The 16,283-nt window shown below is 41.1% G+C and overlaps 1 protein-coding gene across 3 annotated transcripts in view; it reads left to right on the top strand.

Annotated features, from left to right (window-relative positions):
* SOCS6 (suppressor of cytokine signaling 6) overlaps nt 1–16,283 on the top strand; it is a 1,023,578-nt gene that overhangs the window by 36,431 nt on the left and 970,864 nt on the right. For all 3 annotated transcript variants that reach the window (XR_010836697.1, XR_010836699.1, XR_010836698.1), the window contains exons 3-4: nt 10,331–10,459; nt 11,325–11,456. The gene's annotated coding sequence lies outside the window, so the exon portion shown is untranslated. The remainder of the gene's footprint in view (nt 1–10,330; nt 10,460–11,324; nt 11,457–16,283) is intronic.

The following is a 16,283-nucleotide window of genomic DNA, read 5'->3' as shown; positions in this document are numbered from 1 at the left end:
AAGAAGACTCTTTTTGATCATGAGCCATGGATTTCCCCACACCAAGGACGTTTTAGGAAGCACAGATGCTTTTAGGAAGCTAGCTTTTTCTGGTCTCTCACTTTGTTCTGTAAGTCTAATAGACACTAGCTTTTGATAACACCAGCCTAGGTCACAAGTGAAGTTGTATAATTTTCTCTTAAATAAATGGAATTCCACCCTAGAATCCCGTTAAAGAGGACTTCCCTTCCTTTGTGTAAATAATCTGGCCTCTGGCGCCGTTCCACCCCAACAGCTTTAAGAGGTAGTGTCTCTGGTCCTCTCCATTGAGAACTGTCGCTCTGAAACCACCTCCTCACCTAATGCCTTTGTCACAGCCCACTTCTCCTTACTGTACTCCTTGACACACTGTTCTCTTGTGGCTGGCGACTGGTGAGCGCCATTTGGCCCTACGTATTACCAGCCTAACAGTGACTGTTCGGTGTGACACTTGCCTGGAAAACCAATAGATGTATATCTTTAAATGCAGAAGAATCCATTTCCCTGCAAAAACCGGGGGTTCTCTGGGAGTCTACTTAGTAGAATTGACGGATGAAACCAGAGAGCTGGATCTTACACCATTCATTTCTTAATTATAATAGCAAACACATTGTGCAAATATATGTACTGCTAGTACCTAACATATTTCACATCCTCATAACAGCCCTATGCAAGGCAGGCACTTGAGGGTCATAAAAAAGGAAACTGAGGCAGAGGTAAACTTCCCCGAGGCCACAAAGAACCCAGTTTTAAACTCATGCGGTCGGGCTCCGAAATCTATGTTCTAATCCCATGTGAAATACTTCCTTTCTTCAGGGTTTTCTATTATTTAGAGCGTTTCTCTCTGTGATTGTCGGGGGAAAGAACTGTAGCAGAAGCAAGTGAGTGACCTACTATCTCCTCTAGGGGACTACTCTGTAGTTTAAACAACTTACGGAGGCCTAACTGGTGGTGTATCTGGGGGGCTTCGTATTCTATTGCTGAGGAAGGGCGGCCACTGCTTTCCCTTGGATAGCCTCGTCAAGTTTCTTAAAACTACCTAATATACTAATGTAGGAACAAGATTCAGTGACGTTGAACTCTTGGGACGACTTCTCCACATGTTTGGTGCATGAGGAAAAGTGTTAATTCTGCTTTTTTTTTTTTTTTTTGCTAATGAATTTGATCAGATTGCCTGAGACATTCATTGTGCCCTGTTGTACTAGGAGCCATGGTTTTTTGCTTTATAGCAGAAAAAAAGACTCCACCCTTTCTCTTTCATTTCCTATACCCATGCTTGGCCAAGTCTCTTCCACACCCTGAGCAAGAACTTCCTTCCAAAAGAAGTTCTAACACCCTATGTTCAGCTTCTCTGCCCATACCTAAATGAGTAGAAAAATTAACCACCCGTGTTCATATGATAATTATGATCAGGCTAAGGGAAATTCCCCTCCATACTTCTGGGAAATAGTGATTTATATTATACACAGCTCAGTACCATTAAAACAAATGCTCTTTTCATTATGGACTTGGAATCGTTGTCCCAAACTCTGTCAGCACATATGATTAGCCTGAAAAGTTTAGAGAATTAGGTGAAACTGAAAGTAGCTAAGTTCTGTTTAAAATGAGTTTTAGTGTTTCTCATAGTGCAAGTCGGAGAGCAATGAATTCTATCATTTTTTGTTGAACTGAAATATCTTTATTTTACCCCGTTTTTGAAAGATGTTTCCACTAGATATAGAATTCTGGGCTGACTGTATTTTTCTCCTTATGCACTTTAAAAATACCATTCCATTGTCTTCAGGGCCCCAATGTTGCTGATGAGAAATTAGCCATCATTTGTATTATTGTTCCTCTGTCAATTTTGTGTAATCCTCTCACCCCCAGCAGCTTTTAAGATTTTTCTCTTTCTCTTTATTATTTTATCTTTTTTATTTTTCTCTGTATCTTTATTTTTCAGTAGTCTGATTGCAAAGTACTGAGTTGCGTGTTTCTCTTTGTATTTATCCTGCTTGGGATTTATTGTGCTTCTTGGATCTGTAAGTCATGTCTTTCACCAACTTTAGGAAATTTTTGTTAAATTATTTATTTAAATACTTTCTGTGCCTTTCTGGCTGTCCTCTCCCTGTAGGATTCCAATTTCATGTGTGTTAGACTGCTTGATATTTTCCGAAATATCATTGAGGCTCTTTATTTGCTCAACCATTTTTCTCTCAGTGCTTCAGATTGTATAATTTCTCTTGATGGAGCTTTAAATTAATTAATCCTTACATCTGCAACCTCCAGGTTATTGTTAAGCCCATCATTTACTTATTTGGCTGCGCCGGGTCTTAGTTGTGGCATGCAGGATCTTTGCTGCGGCATGTGGGATCTAGTTCCCCGACCAGGGATTGAACCCAGGCCCCCTGCCTTGGGTGTGTGGAGTCTTAACCACTGGACCACCAGGGAAGTCCCTACACTGAGGTGTGTTTTTTTTTAAACATCTTTATTGGAGTATAATTGTTTTACAATGTGTTAGTTTCTGCTGTATAACAAAGTGAATCAGCTATATGTATACATATATCCCCATATCCCCTCCCTATTGCATCTCCCTCCCACCCACCCTATCCTACCCGTCGAGGTGGTCACAAAGCACGGAGCTGATCTCCCTATGCTATGCGGCTGCTTTCCACTAGCTATCTATTTTACATTTGGTAGTGTATTTATGTCAGTGCTACTCTCACTTCATCCCAGCTTACCCTTCCCCCTCCCCATGTTCTCAAGTCCATTCTCTATGTCTGTGCCTTTATTCCTGTCCTGCCCCTAGGTTCTTCAGAACCTTTTTTTTTTTTTTTAGATTCCATATATATGTGTTGGCATATGGTGTGTGTTTTTCTCTTTCTGACTTACTTCACTCTGTAGGACAGTCTCTAGGTCCATCCACCTCACTGCAGATAACTCAATTTAGTTTCTTTTTACGGCTGAGCAATATTCCATTATATATATGCGCCACATCTTCTTTATCCGTTCATCTGTCAATGGACACTTAGGTTGCTTCCAGCTACACTGAGTTTTGATAGAGATCAAAGAAAATGTGAAAATCCTCTCAGAATAAAGTCACCTCATTAAGATGAGAACAGAGAGGAGGTTATCAGAATTTTACTACTGGTTTTACTACATTTTAACTTTAATAAATATTGCCTGAACTAAAACACTTTAAAAATTCTAAAGTATCTTAATTAAAAATAACTTTAATCTTTCGATAGTTAATAATTTTTTTAAAATAAATTTATTTATTTAATTTTTGCTGCATTGGGTCTTTGTTGCTGCATGCAGGCTTTCTCTAGTTGTGGCAAGCAGGGGCTACTCTTCATGTGGTACACGGACTTCTCATTGTGGTGGCTTCTCTTGTTGCAGAGCATGGGCTCTAGGTGCACGGGCTTCAGTAGTTGTGGCATGTGGGCTTCAGAGCGCAGGCTCAGTAGTTGTGGCACACAGGCTTAGTTGCTCCATGGCATGTGGGATCTTCCTGGACCAGGGCTCGAACCTGTGTCCCCTGCATTGGCAGGTGGATTTTTAATCAGTGTGCCACCAGGGAAGCCCATTGATAGTTAATAATTTTCAGATACATGAATTGCAGAGTAGATACAAGATTCCCTGGGCATGAAATTTCCTACATTCCCTACATTTCTCATTTTCTTTTTTTCCCTAAAAAATAGTGTGCTGTGGTATGAAGACTCTGCTGTGCCCAGAGCATTCACTCCATAGAACATCAGGTATTGCGTGCACCTTTCGACCCATCTATGGATATAAAGAAAAGTCTTTGTCTTACTGAACTGTTTAAAGGGACAGCTTTTATTATAACAAGGTTAAGAACTTAGTATTGCCCAACTGGCAGAAATTAATTTCTTTCCCATTTGGTTAGATGTTTGGTTGTAATGATAGTTCTCATGGTACATATGACCTATAATAGTGTTTTTGGTAGTTTAAAAGTTCTAGACAAACCCAGTCCATAACCAAGAGAACTTTTTCCACCTTTCATCATCAGTAGATGAATTTGCTCTGGATGGAAAACATCCTGGGATTAATTTGCTTTTACTCTGCTCTTGCCACCCCCATCCCTGGAGTCTTCTAACCCTAACTCAGCCTGTTTGCCTTTCCAGAAACAGCATTTTTATTCATTCTATATTGACTTGCGCATGATGTACGGTATCTAACAAAATTCCCTTTTGAAAATGAGAATTGATTTTGGGGGGAGAGGTAGAGATTAATTTCTAAAATATTTCCTCCATGTGAAAAGATTAAAGGTAAAAGGAAATCTCAGTTGCTGAAATGATTCCATGAAAGGTTAATATCTACACCCTCTTTTCCTTCTTTTGGTACAGCACTGCCTTTCCTTATAGGTCTCCAAATGAAGCTATTTTAATGAAAAAAATATGACAAAGCACAAGACAAAAATATACATCAATACTTTTCTCTGCTGTGACCTCAGGGCTCTCAATAAAGTGTGCTTGCATGTCCCTCAGTAACTTTCAAAATGATTTTTTCATGGCTTTGATCACTTTCTGAATTGGTTTCTTGATTTCAGGCAATGGTCTCATTTTCACATGGGAATGCTTCTTCAAGAAGTAACATGGTTGAGAAACCAAACTTTGATCTATATCCTTTGATTATGGAAAAAATACGAATGTAATTCACTTATGGAAACCATGTAATTTTTAGAGCCTTCAGTTAAGAAGCACAGCTGAGGCGTGGTGTGTAGAAGTTTATATTTATGCCTTCAAGGTCTCACTCAGATCCTGACTACTTATTTCCCCAGTAATGATGGTTGATGGTTGGTTTTGATTGCTTTAAAAGTGATTTCATTTTCTTTCTTTTTTTGGTCTGCTTCTGAGGAAGTAGTTTTTCACTGTTTAGAACTTAAAGACAATTGGTGGAATCCAGAAATTTGGCAAATGCCAACTAGAAAGGGAAGTCTGAACTTGAGTTATTAGAGCAATTTGAACCAGATATTGATTTTTTTCTTCTTTACATATTGAAATACCTACACTTTTATATTATTTCTAGTCATTTGTGGCTTTTCAAGCTATGTACATTTGCCGTGTGATGGGAAGATATGTTTGCCGTGGGATGAGAAGATTAAATGTTAATTCTGCATTTAACTAAATTAATAATTTAATTAATATGAGTTATTAGCTCAAGGGCACAAAAGAGTTCATCTAAGTACATTAAATATGTAACATTTATTAACTACTAAATTTCTAACCTTCATCATTAATTGATAGCATCTTGGATTTAACCTTTTTGTTAAACTGCTTCAGTTGAAAGGATTTCTCTATAGGAACTGGGTGATAAAACTGTAACAGGGTGGGAATATATTTCTATTGTTTTCAGAGGAAGTTGAAGTGTAAGAGGTCTAAATGTTCAAATAACACAAAACTCTTAGTAAAACTCTGGGTAAAAGAAATAAATGTACTGTACTTATGTTTTTCAGTTTTCATTTCCATGTTAGCCTTAGGCTAAAAATTCAGTTTTAGTATCATAATGTTTGTTTCCATTCAGAGCTTGTGATAGAAATGAATTCGGAGGTTGAATATATATTAAGGTAATCTGTTTGAATTTAGTATAAAATTTTCAGTTGCATTCTCAGCAATTTACAGCTTAGTAAATTTTATTTTTCATCTAAATAAATTACAGGATAAAGTTCTGGAGCAAATTTCCTAATAGTCTAGGTCTTACATCATACTGAATCAGATATTATATGTTCATAGCTCTCATTTTAGCAATTAATCATAGACTGCTTAACTGTTCACTGTATAGCTGTCTGGGCTCCACAAAGATGATAAAAACCCAGAAATTAAGGTTATAACATTGCCATAGTATTCAGCATCCAGGACATGATGAGCTTTCATTAAAATTTTACTAAAATTAATAATAATTTTCTTTGTAGGCATGTATGCCAAAATTGTTCACAATAAAGAGAAGGGTGATTAGAAAATTATTGAAGTCTTTCTTTTCTTCATTATCTTGAATCCTTAAAATCATCTTTATCTTAAAATCCGTAAATATCATGAATCTTTTCTATCTATAATGTACATATAAATCTTAACTTTTTCATATCTTGCAAGCAGGACCATATATGTTTCCAGTATAAATTTTATTTATTTTTTATTTTTATTTTTATTTATTTTAAATTTTTATTTATTTTTATTTTTATTTTTTTGTGGTACGTGGGCCTCTCACTGCTGTGGCCTCTCCTGTTGCGGAGCACAGGCTCCGGACGCGCAGGCTCAGCGGCCATGGCTCACGGGCCCAGCCGCTCCGCGGCATGTGGGATCCTCCCGGACCAGGGCACAAACCCGTGTCCTCTGCATCAGCAGGTGGACTCTCAACCACAGCACCACCAGGGAAGCCCCAGTATAAATTTTAAAATGAAAAATAAAAAAGGAAAATTGTAATCATTGATGATTATATTTGAGTATTCTAGAATCTAGAGAAATTTAGGTTGTTGAACATCAGAATCACAAAGAGTCCATTGAACCACATTTCCTACTGTTCTATTAGGTAGAAGGAGGAGGTGTTACAGGAGGAAGAAATAGCTAAAGCTCTTTGTTTCTATAAAAAGTAAATAAAGGGTGAAAAGTAAAAAATAAGGAGAGAGTAAGAAAGCTAGGGTTTTTATTTCTCTCTACATTTTGGGTCCCACATTTCCAGAAAGAGTTAATTCTTTAAAACAATAGTCCTGGGCTTCCCTGGTGGCGCAGTGGTTGGGAGTCCGCCTGCCGATGCAGGGAGCGCGGGTTCGTGCCCCGGTCCGGGAGGGTCCCACGTGCCGCGGAGCGGCTGGGCCCGTGAGCCGTGGCCGCTGAGCCTGCGCATCCGGAGCCTGTGCTTCGCAGCGGTAGGGGCCACAACAGTGAGAGGCCCGCATATCACACACACACAAAAAAACAATAGTCCTCAAATGGGGTTAAGTATATAAAAGTCTAGAGGTTAAGTACATGAAAATGATTTTAAAATATGGAAGCATAGATATTTCAGGGAGTCATTTCCCAGATTGTCAAGTACTATGTCTGTTGTTTTCTAAAACTGATCTTGAGAGCATGCTGTGGTGGAGGTGTCATTCTGGGTAACTCCTTCAAAACTGTCCTTCTCTGTTACTCCATAACTACAAGATGCCATATAGACCACTCTCCACATGATTGTCTCTCAAATCAATGTCATTTTGGAGACAGGGAGGAAGATTTACAACCCAGTACACTACATAGAGCCTAAACACTAAACAAATATGAGGGTAGAATAAAAATATTTTAAGACATGCAAGCTAAACAAAATCATGCACCTTTTCTCAGAGAGCTACTGGAGCATGTGCTCCAACAAAAAAGAGGGAGTAAAAGGGACAGTTAATCATCAACATAGGAGAAATGTGAAGGGAATCCTGGAAGTGATACCAAAAGAGTATCTCCAGGTCATTAGCTATAATAGATTCGAGAACAATCAATCTAAGTTTAAATGAAAGGGCATAAGGCCAAGGAGAGGTATTTTCAAGAAAAGAAAAAAAATTACTAGATTTTCTGCTGTGTTTGAATGTACTGAGAAATGATTTCCAATTTTGATGAGAACCTCAAAGATGATTGATACATAGAAAATTAAGTGAATGAAAGAAATGACATATATGTAAGAAAGAAAAAACTAATCATAGCATAATATCTATTTTGGTTATAAAAATATTTATATGCTTATAATAATGTAAATACCTGGATAATGATGTAAGCAAAAATTGGATAGAATATTTGGTTAACTCATTGGGAAATTTGTAGAATGGGGAAAGGAGGAGGGTGTATATGTGAATGTGTGGGCACATTAAAGAGTTAAATCTTTATCTTAATGTTAAGGCTCAAACAAGAAATTCAGAAATAATAATATACACTCATAAAATAATTTTTTAAAGACTTTGGAATTGGGATGGGGAGTAGTGAGTGTGATAGGTAGATGCCCCAAAGATGTTCAGGTCCTAATCCCCAGAACACGTGAATATGTTAAGTAACATGACAAGAGAGACTTTCCAGATGTGTTTCTTTTCTTTTCTTTTCTTTCTTTCTTTTTTTCAATGCTTCGGGGGAAGCTCTGGTTTTTTTGTTTTATTTATTTATTTATTTATTTATTTAGTCTGTACCTGGTCTTAGTAGTGGCACATGGGATCTTCATTGCAGCATGCGGGATCTTTAGTTGCAAGTGCAGACTTCTTAGTTGTGGCATGCAACTCTTAGTTGTGGCATGCATGTGGGATCTGGTTCCCCGAACAGGGATCGAACCTGGGCCCCCTGCTTTGGGAGCACAGAGTCTTACCCCCTGGACCACCAGGGAAGTCCCTACAGATGTGTTTCAATTAAGGATTTTGAAATTGGGACATTATCCTTGATTATCTAAGTGGATCCAATCTAATCATATGAACCTTTGACAACAGAGAACTGTTCCTGGCTGAAGTCAGAGGGAGGAGAGAGAAGGAAAGAGAGGGAGGGAGGGAGATGTGACCACAGTGGAGGTAGGAGAGATGCAAAACATGAGAGGGACCTGACCAATCATTTCTGGCTTTGAAGATGAAGGGAGGGGGCATGACCCTAGGAATATGGGCAGCCCCTAGAAGTTGGGAACAGCCTTTTGTGTTGCAAAGATCTGGGTAATGTTTACTGCCTAAGATGGCACGTAGGTCCTGCCAGTTTCCAAAAATGGTTGAGAGCCATGGCCCCCAGCTCTGGCTGCATAGCACAGTTACCTGGGGAGCTGTTAGTCCCATGGCCAGACCTCCCCCCAGACCTGCTGGATCACAGTGGAGAGGCTCATGCATGTGATCATCACCAGCGTTAAAATAATCGAACCTAAAGACGTAAGACTGATCTTGAGTGGCACATTAACTCACCTTGAAAATTCCTCTTAAAAGTTTCATAAATCAGTCTAAGCAGCTGTGACAAAACAGCCAGTTCTTCCTTCTTCCATGCTCTTCCTTTCTTTATGCAGATACAAGTTTTTGACCTATATCATATTCCTTCTCTCTAAAGAACTTCTTTTAACATTTCTTACAAGGATGGTCTGCTGACAACAAATTCTCTCAGTGTCTGTTTGTCTGAGAAGTACTTTATTTCTCCTTTACTTTTAAAGGATAATTTCATAGAGCACAGAATCCTGGGTTGGTGAGGTTTTTTCCTCTCAACGCTTTAAATATTTCACTTCACTTTCTCCTTGTTTGCATGGTTTCTGAGGAGAAGTTAGATGTAATTCTTATCTTTGTTTCCCTGTAGGTGAGGTGTTTTTCCCTTCTGGCTACTTTCAGGACTTTCTTGGTTTTTCTTAATCTGTGATTTTCTGTAATTTGAAAGGGATATACCTAGGTGTAGTTTTTTGGGCATTTATCCTGCTTGGTGTTCTCTGAGCTTCCTCAGATGAATTAACTTAGAGGAGGTAAGAATGCTTTGAGGTTGGTTCTATTACTGCTCCCACAGTAAACTCCATCAGTTAGCTTAAGGCAGTGAGCAGTTAAATCATGCGGCTAGTATGTGACAAGGCAAGGGTTTGCACTCAGGCAGGACTGTTGATATTCTAAAGGCCCTATGGTTCACGTAGACTTTATTCCCAACCACCTCACATTATTTTGAAAGAGTTGTGGCATGCCTTATTAATACATGAAAACAAAATGCTCACTTAGCCTCAGTTACCTCTCAAATAGTACTTAATATATATCTAAACTATCTCTTCCCTCTCTGCTACTGCTAGTTGCTCTATTTTTGCTTATTTTGTAGACCTTATTTTCAAATATCTCTGACTTTTAAGAATTCCTTTGTATCAGTGCTTTCCTTATATTGTTTTTTCTTTTTTTTATTCCAAATGTTTAGGAGACAAAAAATGACTGTGGTGCCTTAATTACAATGATTTCAATGAGCTGGTTTGACTTGCCTTTTTGTCTGTGTTCCCTCTGAATCCTGTCCTAGTTTCCGGGAGGTGTAAGGAGCTGAGTGATTCATTTGGATCATCTGCTGTCATCAGGAAAGAGTGCCAGAGGGACAGAGGCTAGACTGGGATTTAAGATAACTGGAATCTAATCTCTGCTGGCTTACTGGCTGTCTTTATGTGGGGCTACATGTTGACTGTGATGTATAGGTGATCACTTAATTTCCTGTTCTTTGTATATTTTCCCTCTAAAATGGCAGTAATTATTCTTTATCCCTTCTCCCCCCACACACAAGGATATTGCAAAGATTAATTATTATTAAAAACAATATTATCAAGAGATAATTTGCTATATGAATATAAGAAATGATTCTCATGATTTCCTTGATCTTTATACCTGTGCCTGTAGGGTAAATAAGCACGTTCTCAATGAAGAGGGAGTGGTGAAATTCCTTCCAGAGAAGTCTGGCTCTCATTCTAAATTGCCCTGGAGGCTTGGGAACCCTGGAATTGTTCCAACTGGTTCTTACTCTACCAGGTAAATATTTCCATGAAACTAACAAGCTGTTTAAATTGATTATTCATGGATTCGGCCATAACTGTTGCCAGTTCTTGAGTTATTTTTGTGTTATATTTTTAGGGCCCCTATAATTTTGTAGGTCCCAATGCTGAATCTGAGTCAGTATTGTTCTCTCAGGTGTCCTGTTAAAAAAGGACATTTATTGCAAACTTAATAAGATATTTAGAGGGAGGTGTTTCCAGATTGGTTTGTGACTTAGTATCATGGGGTCCCATGTTCTTTCTTTCCTATGCTTCCACATCTGTAGCCTGTTTAGTTTTTATCCTTAGATGTCAGGCTTCATGGTCACCAGGTGTTTGCCACACCTACAGACAGCAAGTCTTTATGCGGCCATGTATGAGTGCAGAAGGAGAAGAACTGTTTCCTTTTTTTTTTTTTTTTTTTTTTTGCGTTACGCGGACCTCTCACTGCTGTGGCCTCTCCCGTTGCGGAGCACAGGCTCCGGACGCACAGGCCCAGTGGCCATGGCTCACGGGCCCAGCCGCTCCGCGGCGTGTGGGATCCTCCCAGACCGGGGCACGAACCCGCGTCCCCTGCATCGGCAGGCGGACTCGCAACCACTGCGCCCACCAGGGAAGCCCTACCTGTTTCCTTTTATCCAAGAACAAAAGTCTTTCCCAGAAGTCCCTCTACCTTACATCTCTTTGGGCAGAAGGGGGTCTCATGGCCTCTCTGAGCTACAAAAGTGGCTAGAAAAGGAAGGATCTTGCTTTTTTAGCACCTACATTAGGAGGTGGGCAAGGAGAAAGGATGAGGAATCGCCAACCAAAGTGTTGCAACTAACAATCTCCTTTTCTTTCTTTCCCTTCTACTCCATTTATAGACAGCAATGTCTGCCAACAGCCTCCCTCACTCTTGGAAATGGACTCTGACAAACTTACCGCCGAGGCAGTTGACACTTCCCACGGAGCACGGAAGAATGGGGTTCTGAACTTTGGTACACTAGTTTTGAAAGGTAATCAGCTCCTGTATGTGAATGGATGGAACAGGTCCATTTAAATCACTTTGAAGTTTACCTAGTAGAGCACCACAAAGCTGTGCAAGCTGAAGAATTGAGGGGCAAAGTTGTACTGGCATTGACCTGTTTCTCATAACTGCCTTGGAAGGAGACAGATGACCATTAAGCCTACTGATTTTATAAATGAGGATGAACAGTTAAAGGGGTAGCAGTTTGAAATCTAGGAACTAGGCGTGAACAATTTCATTTCTAGGCTCCGAATGACCAAAGGTGCCAGGACAATAAGTTTTCTGTCCAAAACATGTTTGATATATGTCCATTGACAGCTGGAATTCATCTGAAATTCATGGATCTCTCCTTTTAAATCATTGTTTCTCTGAATTCCATACTTTTACATTGAGATTTGTATTTTGTTTGCCCTAAATAGTCAGAGAATGCATAGGATGGCCTTGTCATTAGGCAGTACACGATACGATCAACTCTATGTTAATTCTAGAATAGTTTCCCATTGATAGGAATGTAGGAAACATGCCGGCATCATTATCCTGGACATTACTCTTTGTTTTTATTGTATTCAATAAAATATTGACTTCAGTAGCTCACCTTGGAAGAAAGTGTGGTGGAGTTCGACTCTCCTTTAGTTTTACCTTAATTGCCAAAATGCCAGGACCCCAAACCTGTCTTCCTCCTAGTGAGGTCAGGTTGGAGACAATGAGCACATCTTTCTGAAGGTGATCTCCTTGATCTGAAGACGAGGAGAACCACTTGATGTGAATAAAACCCAAAGAATTTTGGGAAATGTTGGTGTTTCTTGATCCACTCTCTTTACTTGGGATAGATTTAGCTGGGAGGGGCAGGAACTTCGATACTGCTTAAACAAATAAGGAGTTTCATTTTTCTTGCGCAAAGTATGGAGGTGGTCATTTCAGGATCCAGTGCAGCTGTTCTAGGGCCGGGCTCATTTCACCCTTTTACTTCACCGTCCTTCTTGCATAATGGCTGAGCATCTCAGAATTATGTTAGCATTCCAGAAACAAAGAAGAAAGATGAATGAGGAAGAATAAGTGGCTAGATCAGGACTTGGAACATTTCCAGAAACCCTAGTAAATGTACATCTTCTTGCCCTGCACCATGTCCCACAGTGACCTTTAGCTGCAGTAGGGTCTGATGACTGTTTTGTTCTCTGGGCCTGGTGCCATTCCTGTCAGAATTGAAATTCTCTAAATGAGGATGAAACAGGGAAGTGATATTGCCTCAGCAACTCACAGTGGACACCACACCCATCAGAGTCAGGCAGGTTATGGTATCTGTGTTTCATTTGTTGGTCATTATTCTCGATCTCTATTGCCATAGCTAATGTAAGTCAAAACGATTAGATGTCAAAAGTGAAGCTACCATTTTCTTTTCTTTTTCAAGTAAGCAACAGTAGCCTCCCTATGCGTGTTTACTTTTGTGCAGAATGGAAGTCTGTTTTCTAGTTTTATGTGTGTCGTTTGACATACATTCCCGCTTTTGGTGAGGAAGTGAAGGTTCGTTTGGATGATAAAGTGAATCTTGGAGGGGCACATTCATTCAGTTGTCAGATGGGTCTGGGCCTCATCTGGTCACTTCTGTGCGCCCTGTATGGGGCCTGGGCACCTGGCCTCCCCTTTGTATCTAGGGCCGCCTCAACCCTGCCCAACCTGCAGAGGATCTGAGCTAAGGGCTGAGCAGCAGCTCTGGGTCCCAAGGTGGCTCATCTTGTGCTGTGCTGACCTGGCCGGCCAGCTGGGTCTGTGGGATCGCTGCCGACGGTGTCGGACAGTAGGTCAGCAGTGTATCCAAACAGAGCTGGGGGAGGCTGCATGCACGGCCTGACTGCATCCTGAGCAGGGATCTTTCCCTAGGGACCTAAAGTGCGACAGGCGTTCCAAGCCGATGGACTCGTGGGGTTAGCCTTTTGCAACCATGATACTAGTCAGAACATTATACTAACAGAAACCTTTCTAGAAGAGTCTAGAAGTCACTTTTCTAATTTCCCACCTGTAGGAAGCTCGGAGGACCTCCCCTCTTTCTTTGTGAAGACACCTACAGACACACACACACACACGTCATTTCACAAGTCAGCCAGTTCTGAAGAGCGTGTCAGAAGGGTGTTGATTGTCTTAGCTGGATAGCTCCTATCAGATTTCAAAGTACCATGCTAACAGTGAAACTCCAAAAGCCTATTGGATAAAGTGACAAAAAGGACTATTGCACTGACTGGGTATTACACTGCTAGGTCTTCCCTTTTGCGTTAGGCTTTGCTGATTCAGAAGTGAGCCATAGTAAGTCTCTGTCAGAAAATTTGGAGGGGAACTATATATGAAGCGCAGCAACAATTCTGAAAAACGTGATGCCGTATAAAACAGAAAGAAACAAATGGTGTTATTTGCCCTTGGGACTGGCATGTTTAAAATTAAAATATTGAGGATGTATCCTTGCAAGGAACTTTGATCATATTCCTCTCCATGTTCGGAGAGATGGTAAAACAGCGTTATCTTCTTCCTTCTTTCCTCCCTCCCTCCCTGTCTTCCTTTCCTTCATGCCTTCTTTCCAGGGCTTGTAACCATGAGTGTTTCCAGGAGGAGAGCTTAATCACTTTGGTTTGAAATCATGAGAAGAGACATCAGGAGTGAGTTATTTGAGTGTTTGGTCAGATGGGATGGGAGATATTGAATCAAAACATGTGGACCAGGGCTTCCCTGGTGGCGCAGTGGTTGGGAGTCCGCCTGCCGATGCAGGGGACGCGGGTTCGTGTCCCGGTCCGGGAGGATCCCACGTGCCACGGGGCGGCTGGGCCCGTGAGCCGTGGCCGCTGCGCCTGCGCGTCCGGAGCCTGTGCTCCGCAACGGGAGAGGCCACAACAGTGAGGCCCGCGTACCGCAGAAAAAAAACAAAAAAAAAAAAACAAAAAAAAACATGTGGACCAACGCCATGCTTTTTATTGAGTCTCCTAGAGTGACTCAGTCATGATGTTCAGGCCACTGTTCCACAAAGTAAATATGCAGCCCACAGGCAGCCATCAGTGTTGACACTTCCTTATCCTGTACTTTGGGGAGGGCAAAGCATTTAGGAGCACGCTGGTAAATACTCAGCTATTTTCAACCAGTTTCCCCAAGAGGCAGGTGACCTTCTCAAGTAACAGGCTCTCAAGGAGTTACCTGGGGTTATGTGCCACTCTGGGCAGCGACCTGTAACTGTATCACCATCTCGCTAAACAGCAGACTGCAATCCAAGGACAGTGGAAACGGGGGGGAAACAAATACAGGCGCCCCGTGTGTTTTTAGAGGGTTGTCACAACTGATTTTAACGAACCATATCGATGACGGTGGTTGAGGCCTATCAAATGATTGAAGACCACCTGTAGACTTCGTCAAAGTCTGCTGATTCGGAGTCTCCTGTAGTGAGGGAGTCAGCTCTGTTTTCACTCCTTCTGCGAGAGACGCAAGGGGATTCGAAAGGATAGTTTTATAGAGTGAAAGGAGGAAATACAAACAGCTCTTGGTCCATGTCCAATTTGGGAGGGATTTTTTTCCCCTTAGGGTGGGATTTGGGGAGGTGGTTTGGAGGTGGTGGGAGTGGCTTGTGGGCCAGGAGTTTCCCAACTGACTTGCAAGTGTATGTGACAGTCTTTGATTGGGTCACCGTCAGCAGGCACGTAACTGGGGCCTTCTCAGGCAGGGGGGGCCATGGGGGTTTTCCTGCTTCAACGGAAAGAATATCTGGTTCTCGGCTTTGGGCTCCAAGTCTGGCCTAAGCCAATGCCGCAGGGCTGTTTCATTAAACCCTCAGCTCCTTGTTCGGCATATACCGGTGCCTGGTATATATAGTAGGGAGTCAATAAGTATTTGTAGAATATACAATACATCATTTATAAGAGGGACTTTTCTCCCAACGTTTGATTGTGAAACTTTCAAATATAAAAGTTGAAAGAGTTGTACAGTAAGTATCCATATTGCCACCACCTAGATTCCATAATGAAAATATTACTATATTTGCTTCGTCACATATCTATCCATATATTTGCTCCGCAAAAGGGATTTTCCTATGACACATTTGATGAAGTTAAAAAGAAAACAGTTTATAGCCTTACATAGTTACATGAGGAGAGATCCTAGTCCCAAGAGAATGTTGAGCGATGGTTCCAGAAATGTCTTAATTGCCCTTATAAACCACTGCTTTTTGCCAGACATGGGAGGGGCTCAGATCCCGTATGAGGCTTTGAGTGTCCACCAACTTTAGGCAGTTAAAGTGCGAAAGGTTCATTTGTCGATAGTATTATTGAGCCAGGATTTACCCACACTTAAGAAAGATTATTATTAAACGTGTAGGGAGAAATGCCAATTTTAAAAAACTATATGGGATTTTAAGCTTAATGGAGCTACTACAGTCAGTGTTCATTATATGATTGTTTTTGAAGATTCCACGGAAGTCAGCTTAATTCACAAATAAAAGTTTATTCTGTAGGTGGAATGAGACAGTTAAACGTTGAATATGCCTCCTGCATCACAGACTGGTAAGAGGCTCGTCATCAAAATATGTTTGCTTGGTTGGGCTTCCCTGGTGGCGCAGTGGTTGAGAATCCGCCTGCCGATGCAGGAGACACGGGTTCGTGCCCTGGTCCGGGAAGATCCCACATGCCGCGGAGCGGCTGGGCCCGTGAGCTGTGGCCGCTGGGCCTGCGCGTCCGGAGCCTGTGCTCCGCAATGGGAGAGGCCACAACAGTGAGAGGCCCGCGTACCGCAAAAAAAAAAAAAAAAAAAAATATGTTTGCTTGGTTTTTCCTGTGTTCTGAATTTTTTC

This window comes from Kogia breviceps, chromosome 15, assembly GCF_026419965.1.
Source record: "Kogia breviceps isolate mKogBre1 chromosome 15, mKogBre1 haplotype 1, whole genome shotgun sequence".
Lineage (NCBI taxonomy): Eukaryota > Metazoa > Chordata > Mammalia > Artiodactyla > Physeteridae > Kogia > Kogia breviceps.
This window is presented reverse-complemented; position numbering and strand designations above follow the sequence as displayed.